This window comes from Lithobates pipiens, unplaced genomic scaffold (assembly GCF_037356315.1).
Source record: "Lithobates pipiens isolate NorthernLeopardFrog02 unplaced genomic scaffold, aLitPip1_a1.2 Scaffold_19, whole genome shotgun sequence".
Lineage (NCBI taxonomy): Eukaryota > Metazoa > Chordata > Amphibia > Anura > Ranidae > Lithobates > Lithobates pipiens.
The window spans coordinates 398204598-398217193 of NW_027507764.1; the positions used below are offsets into that span (position 1 = coordinate 398204598).

Genomic DNA, 12596 nt, shown 5'->3' on the forward strand with positions numbered 1-12596 from the left:
GGAGGTTAAAAAAAAGTTAAAAGTCTACTGATATATATATTTTGGGTTTCACGGATAGTTTTTGGAATGGAATGTAGGGAGTTTCCTCCCATTGTTATCTGACCTATGTGATCATTCCTGTTCTGTTCTCACTACATTCCTATTTTTCTGAAATGTCTTTCCTGAGTTTGGTTTTCACTATTGCATACACATCTGTTTCCTTTATGTAGAGGCCTATTGTTAATCATTTATTGCTGACTATTATTGTAAAGTACTTTTTCCTGTTATGTATGGTTATATTGTTCATGATATATAGAATATGACGTGTAGAATGAAAACAGGATACTGAACTTTTCTGTTACATACTGTATAAAAGACAGACGTGGAATAAAAGCTAAGTCAACATTCAGCATATTCTTGAATTGAGTGTTTTCTTCCAGAGCTGCTCTGAGATATGGGACGTGTGGAACGGAATGATATGCTGGCAAAAGGTTAGTAGGGATTACATAGACAAATAATATAGACAGGGATAAAACCCTTAGGCAAATAGATAGTTGCAGTTCTGTGATATACTTTTAGTTAAGATAAAATAATATATAAGGGAATATAGATATGTACTATTAACTTGTTATATATCAGATATATTAATCTGTCAAGCACTGTGCTATTTTAACTGCCAATTGCATGGTCAGGAAACACTATACCCAAAATGAAAATTAATAAAAAACATTTTTTTTTGGTGGTATATGATCACTTTTGGCCTTTTTGTTTTTATTATACAAATAGAAAATAACAAAATGTGGAAACCCCCCTCCCCCTAATGTTTTCTACTTTCTGTTATAAAACACATCCAATAAAATCAAATTTCACCAAAAATGTAAGCCAAAATGTATTCTGGTACACGTCTTTGGTAAATTTAAAAAAACCAATAAGTGTAATGTGTAATAATTGGTCTGTGTGTTGAAGCGTCTATAAACTATGGTATAATGCCATAATTTACACAGCTATATGAGCTGTACTAGTAATGGTGGTGATCAGCGACTTATAGTTTGACTGTAATAGTGTGGCAGGCAATCTGGCATTAACTGACTTGCTAGTGATATTAATCTAGATCTGTTGAAACAGAACAGAATGGATGCAAACAGATGACGTCTGTTTACATCCATTCCATTAAAATCTGATTTTGTGTGGAAATAGTTTTTGTTCATTTTTTTTTTAAGTTGAGAATCAAAAGTCAACTTATGTGCCAGGCTCTTGATAAACCTTGATGCATGCCAGGCCAGGCTTGTAGGACTCATTATGTTGTGAATATAATGATAGAGTGGCAATTCAGCAATGCTGGCAATAAGTGTTTAAAGCTATGACACTGAATTAGTCCACAATTAATCATAAGCAGCAGCTAAAACATGGTCATAATTTTGCCTTTGCATTTGCAACATGCATTATTATAAAAGTTATTATGCACAGGAGTATAATAAACCTATGTCCCAGAGACAAGTCCATATAGGTTATCCAAAGTTGGAACACTTGAACGCAGCACCTCCTAAGAGTCTGAAAGTAAGAGTCTGAAAAGCGATAGATAAGGATAGGACAGGGCGTATCTAAGCCCCTGTACACACGGTCAGAGATTTCGACAACCAAATCCGTCGGATTTTGCCCGTCGGATTTTGTCCGACGGATCTTGTCCGAAACTGTTGCATACACACGGTCGGACAAAGTTGTCGAAAAATCCGATCTTTCAGAACGTGATGACGTAATTTTGTTACGATGGGATTACATTCAGGCTAGTAGCCAATAGCTTTGATGTAGGAATTTGGTACTTTGGTATTTGGTACTTGGTCCGATCAAAATTCTCTACACATGATCGGAGTATGTCTGATCGGCCCAGTTGGTCGGGAAATATTTCCAACAAGTTGTAAAATTGGGTCTGACGGATATTCAGACGGAATCAGTCCGATGCATACCACACACAGACGGATTATCCGACAACACGGTCCGATAGGACACATTCCGACGGATTCTCCGACCGTGTGTACAAGGGCTAAGTGTCGCAGTAAAAACATATTTATTAGATAAGACAATTGACAACATACTTCTAATAAATAGAGATTGCATATATACACACACACACAAATGGGTGCCTTGACGAAAAAAGGTTGAGAAACACTGTTCTAATAAATATGTTTTTACTGCTACACTCAGAAGCACCTTTTACTATACTTATCTATTGTTATAAAAGCGTTTATATGTCATCATTTATTTTCGATAGAGAAGAGTGGGACGGCATTAAAAACATGCATATCACATGCATTATCACCAAAGCAGCACCTGCACCTTTTCAAGGTGCTGAGGTAATGCGCACAGACATAATAGAGAGTAATGTACTTTCCCCTTTCTTGCAGTGCAGCTTGATGGCTAATGTATTTCAAAACACCTTATTTTTAATGTATTGTGATAGGGATCACTTTCGGCTTTTGGTACCGATCACACATTTTGCATTTGCCTGCATATCACTAAACAGGTAGAATCCAGGGCAACGCACGGACACATCAAAACCTATGTTTTCACATGCTTTTCTCATGCTGTTTTAACATGCTTTAGTGTGATCCATTGAAAGGTCAATGCAGTATATGTGCTAACAGCCCTGACCTCAGTCTTGATCTTTGACCCTGACCTTGATCCAAACACTAACCCTGGCACTGATCAATTTTTTTATTACATTTTAAATATGTATTTATTATTTTTTATACAGACACACCTTTTTCTTCTCTCTGCAAGGAAAGACAAATACACCACGTATCTTTCCTCTCCATTTACAGAGAGAAAAACACAAGGGCGGGCTTCACAGTGACTGATCACTGTGGTAGCCAATCAGAGGCTCCCTCAACAATCAGGTGACATGGAATTGGGAGTTCTGGGTCCTGATCGTTGGCTTCTGTGCTGGGAGCACACTGTGAGGCACGCTCCCAGCACAAAGGGAGATATGCAAATATGCAGCTCCATGGCAAGAAGCCCAGTGCAGTGGGGCTATATTTATATTACATCAGTGTCAAGAGGTTGAACATCAATTTATGCATGCATTAAAATTGTGTTTCTTGTATAAAAATACAGTCAAAAAATGTTAATAGTATAAAGGGTTATAATATTTATTTCACAGATAAATATACAATTTCAAAATGATGCTGAGGCTTTGCATAGAGGAAGTCATTGGCTTACAAGAGTCCATGCAGGATAAACAAATGTGTGTCTGTGTACTTTGCGGAGTTCCACTCATTTTTCCGTTCATGAAAAGTCAGCAGCTACAGTGGGAGCTGGGTACCTGTCAAAACTAGCCCCCCCCCCCCAAAAAAAAAATGACATGCCAAATGTTGCATGTACGGGGGTGAAGGTCCTTAAAGCATAACTTCCACTTTTGGGTGGAACTCAGCTTTTACAGAGGGGAAGAAGTCCAAAAGAGAGCAATCGCTGTCTATATAATTACCTTCTTTCTATCTGCAGCATAATATATTAAAAGCACCACTACAGGATAGAAATGCCTTTTTCTAACCTGTGCTGACTTTTTTTAATACTATTTGCTATTATTATTATAGATTATAATTATAATAATTAAAAAAAAAATATATAGAAAATGATTATAAACACTTTAATACTAGACTACAGTATATTAAAATACAAACTACATTTTAGAGACTAGAAGTGAGAAAAGGTGTGATTAGCTATATTACCTCTAGGTCAGTAAAAGCCGTTCATCAAGGGGCATGCACCGTCTCATATTGGTGATTACTTCTTACTTACAGACCTGGATGCAGGCTGCCCAATACAGTATGTAGTCAAGTGTTGATTTGGTCATTCTTGTCTCAAATGATCATAGTGCAGTGCAGTGGCGGCTGGTGTTTTTATTTTTGGGGGCAGCAAACAAACCACCAGCTTTTTGCGGGAGGGTCAGTCTGGCGCTTGGCGGCAGGGGGCAGGCAGCATGCAGCATGGTGCAACGGCTCTGAGTCCTCTCCTCCATGGAGGCTTCCAGCTCCCCCTCCTTCTACTAGGCATCCAATAGGATCACCTGTCCTTTCAGCCTATCGAAGTGACCAATGTCAAAACCGTCTTCCTGATTGGCCGGGAGGAGGATCAGTGTTACAACACACCTGGGTGGGAATTGAGCGCACTTTCTGCGACCCAAGCCCACCCTATATTGAAGCCTATTAGAGCCTCTGGCTCTAATCAGTGCTTAAAAAAAACCAGCCCACCGCCTTTGGAATCCATGCGCAGGTGTCTTGAAAGGGGCCAGACGCATGGATGGGGGCAGTGCCCATTTGCCCTTAATCTACGGACCGCTCCTGGTACAGTGCCACAAAACCTTCAGAAGGCCTTTGCAGCAGCATAGGATGAGTCCAGTAGCTGTGACATTTCCTCACCAAAATCTTCCTCCTTTTTTGCTCTCCTGTCAAAACATGAAAAAGGCTTTCACATTGTCCCAAAAGTCTGCTGAAGCCATCACTATCAAGTACAAAACAGCAAGCACACAGCAAGGGCACAGTGAAATACACTGAGATTGAAATGCTGTATGGGAGGCCCAATTCATTCTGGGGAAAAGCATAGCTACTTGGTAATTTTAATGCTTTCATCAAGCATTAAAAATGGAAATGAAAACAGATGTAAATACGAATGTAAACAGATGCATGGTCAGATGTATTTGGAATGGACCAAAAATGCAAATAGATGTAAATGGATGTAAACTGGACTGTGCTGAACTGATGATGTAAAAACTGTTGTATACTGCATCCGTTTTTTCTTGGTAAATAAATGACAGAATGTACGATGCCCATGTGAATGGGGTGTGCTATGACCTCTATTTATCTCATTAGAATGGATGTATCTCACTATGATAAGTACGTTCTTTCCATTGGAATAAATATTGATCACATTGAGCATGCGCAGGTGGAACAGAATATGAAAGTGAGATTTTCTTGTTTTATATTTTTATTTAGTTGTAAATTTATTACAATGCTCAAGATATAAACACAGGAGTCAAAAATGTGGTTGGTAATTTGTACAACATATAACTCAGCTGAGCATAGTAAAAGTAACAATCAAAGGTTGAAAGAAAAGCTAGTCTCAAAAACAAATATTTAAAGATTTTCATTAGTGAGTTTTTCAAGAAAATTAACAAAATAAATGTGCAGGTTGTCAGGGATGCTTGGGAGGGCATCAAAGTCTATTAAGATTTAATTCAATAAAAGTACACTTACTCTTAAAAAACAAGGAGCAGCCCCCTTCCTTTTTGCAGTCTGATGTCTAAAAGTATTGAAGAATATAGCTGCATGGCATTATAAGCGTCCTGCTCAATTTAGGGCCAACATTCACTATTTTTCAAAGAAGTATTATGCAATATATGCAAACCTCAATATTTTTTTAACAATATTAACCAGCTTTTCATTTGCTAAAGTTTAATTCCATGTAAACAGCTAATTCTACAGAAAAAATACAGTATGTATGAGTTGTCTTAACATGTGAGTTGTCTTAACATATATATATACAGTGGTGTGAAAAAGTGTTTGCCCCCTTCCTCATTTCCTGTTCCTTTGCATGTTTGTCACACTTAAGTGTTTCGGAACATCAAACCAATTTAAACAATAGTCAAGGACAACACAAGTAAACACAAAATGCAATTTGTAAATGAAGGTGTTTATTATTAAAGGTGAAAAAAAAATCCAAACCATCATGGCCCTGTGTGAAAAAGTGATTGACCCCCTTGTTAAAACATACTATAACTGTGGTTGTCCACACCTGAGTTCAATTTCTCTAGCCACACCCAGGCCTGATTATTGCCACACCTGTTCACAATCAAGGCATCACTTAAATAGGAGCTGCTTGACACAGTAAGGTCCACCAGAAGATCCTTAAAAGCTACACATCACGCCGAGACCCAAAGAAATTCAGGAACAATTGAGAAAGAAAGTAATTGAGATCTATCAGTCTGGAAAGGGTTATAAAGCCATTTCCAAAGCTTTGGGAATCCAGCGAACCACAGTGAGAGCCATTATCCACAAATGGCGAAGACATGGAACAGTGGTGAACCTTCCCAGGAGTGGCCGGCCGCCCAAAATTACCCCAAGAGCGCAGCGACGACTCATCCAAGAGGTCACAAAAGACCCCACAACAACGTCCAAGGAACTGCAGGCCTCACTTGCCTCAGTTAAGGTCAGCGTTCATGCCTCCACCATCAGGAAAAGACTGGGCAAAAATGGCCTGCATGGCAGAGTTCCAAGGAGAAAACCACTGCTGAGCAAAAAGAACATCAAAGCTCGTCTAAATTTCTCCACAACACATCTTGATGATCCCCAAGACTTTTGGGACAACATTCTGTGGACCGATGAGACAAAAGTGGAACTCTTTGGAAGGTGTGTGTCCAAGTATATCTGGCGTAGAAGGAACACTGCATTTCATAAAAAGAACATTATACCAACAGTAAAATATGGTGGTGGTAGTGTGATGGTCTGGGGCTGTTTTGCTGCTTCAGGACCTGGAAGACTTGCCGTGATAAAAGGAACTATGAATTCTGCTGTCTACCAAGAGATCCTGAAGGAGAATGTCCGACCATCTGTTCGTGTACTCAAGCTGAAACGAACTTGGGTTCTGCAGCAGGACAATGATCCTAAACACACCAGCAAGTCCACCACCGAATGGCTGAAGAAAAACAAAATGAAGACTTTGGAGTGGCCTAGCCAAAGTCCTGACCTGAATCCTATTGAGATGTTGTGGTATGACCTTAAAAAGGCCGTTCATGCTCGAAAACCCTCTAATGTAACTGAATTAGGACAATTCTGCAAAGATGAGTGGGCCAAAATTCCTCCAGGACGCTGTAAAAGCCTCATTGCACGTTATCGCAAACGCTTGGTTGCAGTTGTTGCTGCTAAGAGTGGCCCAACCAGTTATTAGGTTTAGGGGGCAATCACTTTTTCACACAGGGCCATGATGGTTTGGATTTTTTTTCACCTTTAATAATAAACACCTTCATTTACAAATTGCATTTTGTGTTTACTTGTGTTGTCCTTGACTATTGTTTAAATTGGTTTGATGTTCCGAAACACTTAAGTGTGACAAACATGCAAAGGAACAGGAAAGGAGGAAGGGGGTAAACACTTTTTCACACCACTGTATATATATGAGTTGTTAACATTTGGTTGGCTCCAAGTACTGCCCATTCTCTCATTAGTCTACTGTACAGGGACTTACATAAATCTGGAATCAAGTACGATTCACATATTTACATTTATCAGGGTTGGTTTAATAAAGGCAAATAGGCTGTTGCAAGGAAAGTCGCACTTTGCAAATGAACTTTCCCTAGAGCTTAGTGAACACTGTGAAGTTTGCTGACTTTAATTATCCAATCGTGTGCAAGCAAAAACATTTTTTCCCTTGCACATGATTGGATATTCTTTGCAAAGTGACATTTCAACACATTCACTAAGTTCTAGAGCAAGTACCCTTTTCTAATCAAACTTTCTTTGCACCAAAACCAATTTTATAATAAAAAATATCATATGACCTAAAAAGGAAAATACACAAAAATCTAATTGACTTTAATTATCCAATCGTGTGCAAGCAAAAACATTTTTTCCCTTGCACATGATTGGATATTCTTTGCAAAGTGACATTTCAACACATTCACTAAGTTCTAGAGCAAGTACCCTTTTCTAATCAAACTTTCTTTGCACCAAAACCAATTTTATAATAAAAAATATCATATGACCTAAAAAGGAAAATACACAAAAATCTAATTTGCTCATTGAAATGCCATACATGTATCTGTAATTTATGCTTATAGTCAGATGTATTTGAAAATACATTCTTAGAAAATTAGGCTAGGATTGTAAAGAAATGCCGTCCTGTGAAAAATGTACCTGATCACCTGCACTAGCAATTAGTAGAAATTCAGCAAAGGTGTAGTATTTAGTGAAGGTTTGTTTGTTTTGAATAAACAGTATGAATAAAAGAGCAAGTCATTTCGAGTTGTCACCATATTCGTAATAATTCTATTTAGAACAGCCCAGGGGAGCACAAAAGTTAACAGATTTTTTTTTTTATTCAGCATAATGTAGCATGTTGTGTTTTCTTTCTTTCTGCAATATACTTTCTTTCTGTGGAAAAGTTTGCTTACAAAAGAAATAGCAGCTGGAAAGATAAAGCATTTCTGCAGCTGCCCAGATTACAGCCACAGTAAACAAATTTACATACTCGTATTTACAGTAATTTCATAAAGAATTAAACCACATTGGCATTATATCATAAACTATGGCGAAGAATGAATGTGGTAAGAATTCAACATTATAGAATTAAAACAAACATGTAATCAACCAACACATAGGTTTAGTTTTATTTTAGCTTTAAAAAAATGTTTAAAATGTGATATGTAGGGAGTAGTGGTCAACCATGGTACACAGAGGAATACTCAATACTTCCTTGGTGCAAGAAAATTACAAGGTGCTGTCCAGATGGTACCTGGTCCCAGTGAAGCTGGCGAGATTGTACCCTGGCACTTCATCCCTTTGCTTCAGAGGGTGCCGGCGAGAGGATGCTATGTTCTATGTTTAGTGATCCTATCCAAAGGTCCAGCGCTTTTGGATCAGAATATTCACTCTGGGCTATTCCGTGTTAGGACAAAACATACCTTAAAATCCTAAATTGGCGCTGCTTGCAGACCTGCTGGATGAGATCCCTAGACACCTCCAAACTATCATCTTTTTCATTTTGTCAGCAGCTAAAATTACTATAGCATGAGCATAGAAAACTCCAGTGGTTAAAGTTGCATTAGTAAAACATACATTTTCTTGGATCACGGTCAATGAAGAACTGACCAGCATCCTCAGGGACAAACAAGCCAGATTTGAAAGGGTGTGGTCCCCCTGGATTAAATACCTTCAAGCCCCATAGTTCCCAGAACTGGGCGGTTGGGGGTCTAGGCCGGGGGAACTGACTCCTGCTTCTTTCCTTGTACTTCTTTTCTTCTTACTTCCACCCCCCCCCCCCATTTTATTAATTTATTTATTTTATTTTCTTCTCTGTTTATGTTTAATGGCATTTACCTTATGAATGGAAATGGAGAGTCCTAGAGCCTGTCATTTTTCAATGTCAATGTTGGAGCTATGTAAAGTGACTTGAAGTGCCAAATCAACCTTGGTGATAAATCCTTCGATCTCTAGTTATGTTATGGCGCTGCTGTTCGATCAGCTGTTGCAGGGATGTTTTTCTGAGTAATGTTCCTGAATTGTTTATGCCACAGAGTAATTATGAATATTCCATATACAGGCATACCCCACTTTTAAGTACAGAATGGGGTTTATTTAAAGGCTCACTTCTGCATAGAAACCAATTTGTTTCCAGGTTTTATTACCAAAGCTTAATCGAACAAGCTGGGGTTAGAAGCTTGTTGGTTTCTATGCAGAAGTGAGCCTGATTTTGCACTTTCCAGCTTTAGTAAATAAACCCAAATTCTGTACTTAAAAGTGGGTTATGCCTGTATGCCCTGGACAAGCAATAGCCTAATTCAATTGAATTTACCTTTTACAATTGATGGTTGTATTATAGTTACAATGATCTGACACTTGGTTACCCTTGAGGGTGCATGGATCTTTCTATACAGTATTTGTATGATACCATTTGTATCCTAAGAAGTTTTTTAAACTTTTGAATAAAAATCTATTGCAAATAAAATGTGATATGTAATATGAGAACAGCCTATATGTAAAAAAGCAATTTCCCATGGTCCTATTTTCTGCACCATAATTAGTGTTTAACCTGCAAACAAATTACATATTTTGGTGGATTTTAAAGGAACTGGTTAGCAAAGAGATTATTCTAAGGGGGCATCCTTCATGGATGTCATCCTAATCACTAAAAGCTAAACTCCAAGAAAACATCTAAACACATATATAAATTAACTGGATTTTTGTATTTACTGGTTAAATCCATGTTTTTGGCATATATCATGGGACACAGTGTAGGATCCAGTAAGCAGCATGGCTGACACAAGTGTGCTACCTCGAGGTGGATGCCGCATGAGTGACCAGATGATGGTGGGATGATAGCTGGCTGGGGATAGACTGAGCTGTCAGATGAAGTGCATACAGCAGTGCTCCAGGGAGGAGGTTCATTGTTGCCTCACTAAATGGATGGAAGGAACCGAGGTGGGGTCCCTGCAGCAGTGGAGGAGCCAGCCAGGGACACCAGCGTGGATGAGAGGGGCCGGGCCGCCTGGGAATGATGGTCACGCCACAGGGGAGGCTGTGCTCATCACCCAGAAGTGATGTCACAAACTGGCAAAAGTTGTAGGTGCCGGGCCTCGAACTCTGGCCAGCGCTGAGATTGGTAGGTGATCCAAGGCACACTGAAGCCAAAAGAGCGTGAAAGAGAAACACAAGCTAGCAGCTACAGGCTACACATTTCTGGCCGTGGCCCCTTCTTCAGGTCTTAAAGTTCTACTGGTCGGAATGTGGAAGTAGTTTACATAAAGGGAGGGGGAGGGACGAGAATAGGGTAGGCTAAAGCTTGTTTCACTCATGCTAAACCACTCCAGGACAGGAGTTGACATTTCAGAGCAATTTTCAAAGTAAAAACATATACTCAAAACTATGGTCAAAGTTGCATGAAAAATAATGTCATTAATGGAGGTTGGGTTAGAATGCAGTGCTACTATCAGCGATCATTAAATAAATAAAAAATAATTTAAAATGCACATTTATATATATCTTTATAATAATCATAGCGTCTATGTAACCGCATTCCTCTACATATGCGGGTTGACTTTCTAAAGCAAAGACCACAAATACTGTATGGGTTGAAATGTAAAATGTAAACTAAAGCAAAAATGAAAATAAGGCATAGAGGCAGGGAAGAATTAACTATATTGGAATGTTTAAATTCCCTTGTACCGTTGGGATCAAATGGTCACATTACTGTATGGATGTCAATCTCCTCATTAAGGCCATGGGGGAGAGAGTATCGAGCTTGTAAATCCAAAGGGTCTGCTTCCTGCATAACTGTAGGAATCTTTTGTTGTCCATCAGAGACCCCTTGGGTATATGCTAGTAGTACCAGGCGGTAGAGTAGCAGATTATCCTTTACTAACAGATACTGATGTGGAAGACATGTGGAAGCAAGTTGAGGTAGAGATGAGAAGACTATGGCAGGATAAGAAATCTATTTCTACAGCCACAGCCTGTAAGCAAGGTCCTAAAGAGTCAGTAACTGACTTTATTAAAAGGTTTTAAAAAAGTATGGAAGAAAGAAGGGGGTATGACCACAGAAGGTGATATGGGCATGATATACACACAGACTATTATACAGGTATTTAAACAAGAAGTTTCCCTTTTGATTAAGCAGCCAGTTGCTAAATGGCCTGAGCTGGATAAAAATGGATTGAGAAGGAATTTATGTTAAAGGATTCAGCGGGTTGTTTTGATATTCCCTAAACCTCATCAAAGGCACAATTCCAGGGACTTCACTATAGCCAAAGCAAATTTGATAATTCCCAATATGGAAATGAAGGGGGATACAGAGGAAGGGAAGGATACAGAGGGTATATAAGAGGAAGTTAAGGAGAGAGAAATGAGAGATGCTTCAATTGTAGGGAATTAGGACACTGGAGGAACCAATGCCAACAGTCCAAGGGTGGTACTTCAAGATATAATACTGGAAAGTACCCCTAACAATGACAGCAACTCCAGGGTAATAATGAGCAGCATACCATTAAAAACTCATTACAATGGCAGGGAAAACAACAATAGGGCTGCCCGGAAAGTAGACACAGGAGCCACCCAGAACACCATACGTTCAAAATTACCGTATTTATCGGCGTATAATATACACAGGCATATAACACGCATTCATTTTAAGAGGGAAGTTTCAGAAAAAAAACATACATTTTAAATTAGGAACTTTGAATCTGTCAGGGCTGGCTTAGCCCTTCCTCCTCCTCAGCTGTAATTACCAGCTCTCTTCTCTTTCCACAGTTACCAGCTGTTCCCGATGATGCTCGTCTGACCTCCCTATTTAAAGCCTTCCAGCTCACTCTTTCCTTTGCCTCCACGTTGGTCACATCGCAAGGAACCATCTCCTGCTGTTTGTTTCAAGACTGGCTTGCTGACATCCCTCCTGGCTTCTTATCCTGCTTGCAGTTGCTCTCCTTGGATCCCTGACTTCAGGCCTGGCTGATTACCCGATCTGGTTAATGAACTTTGGACTGGCTGACTACCCGATCTGGCTACTGGACTCTGGCTATGCTTGACTACGCTTTTTTCCATTTAGCTTTTTATTTTTATTAATAAACAAGTGTGATTTGATTGTACTTCTGTCTCAGTCTGTTTCATGGTTTTTGACAGAAGCAAAATAAGGGTCTGATCCCATCTGCAGCCTCACCATTGTCATCAATTTAGCCTGATCATTGCCCATCAGCAGCCTCACAAGTGGCATCAATGCAGCAGCCTCAGAAGTGGCATCAATGCAGCAGCCTCACCCGTGCCTCAATGCAGCAGCCTCACCATTGCCATCAATGCAGCAACTAAGGTCACGGCACCCAACCAAATTGAATAGACCCAGAAGCTGACAGATGCCTTTAA

The 12596-nt window shown here is 39.4% G+C and overlaps 1 long non-coding RNA gene across 1 annotated transcript; it reads left to right on the top strand.

Annotated features, from left to right (window-relative positions):
* The first annotated feature begins 388 nt into the window (after nucleotides 1-388).
* On the top strand, nucleotides 389-12325 carry LOC143998324 (uncharacterized). The gene is made up of 2 exons (XR_013277852.1): nucleotides 389-470; nucleotides 11991-12325. It is a non-coding gene; the product is annotated as an uncharacterized LOC143998324 (long non-coding RNA).
* Nucleotides 12326-12596: the final 271 nt, after the last annotated feature.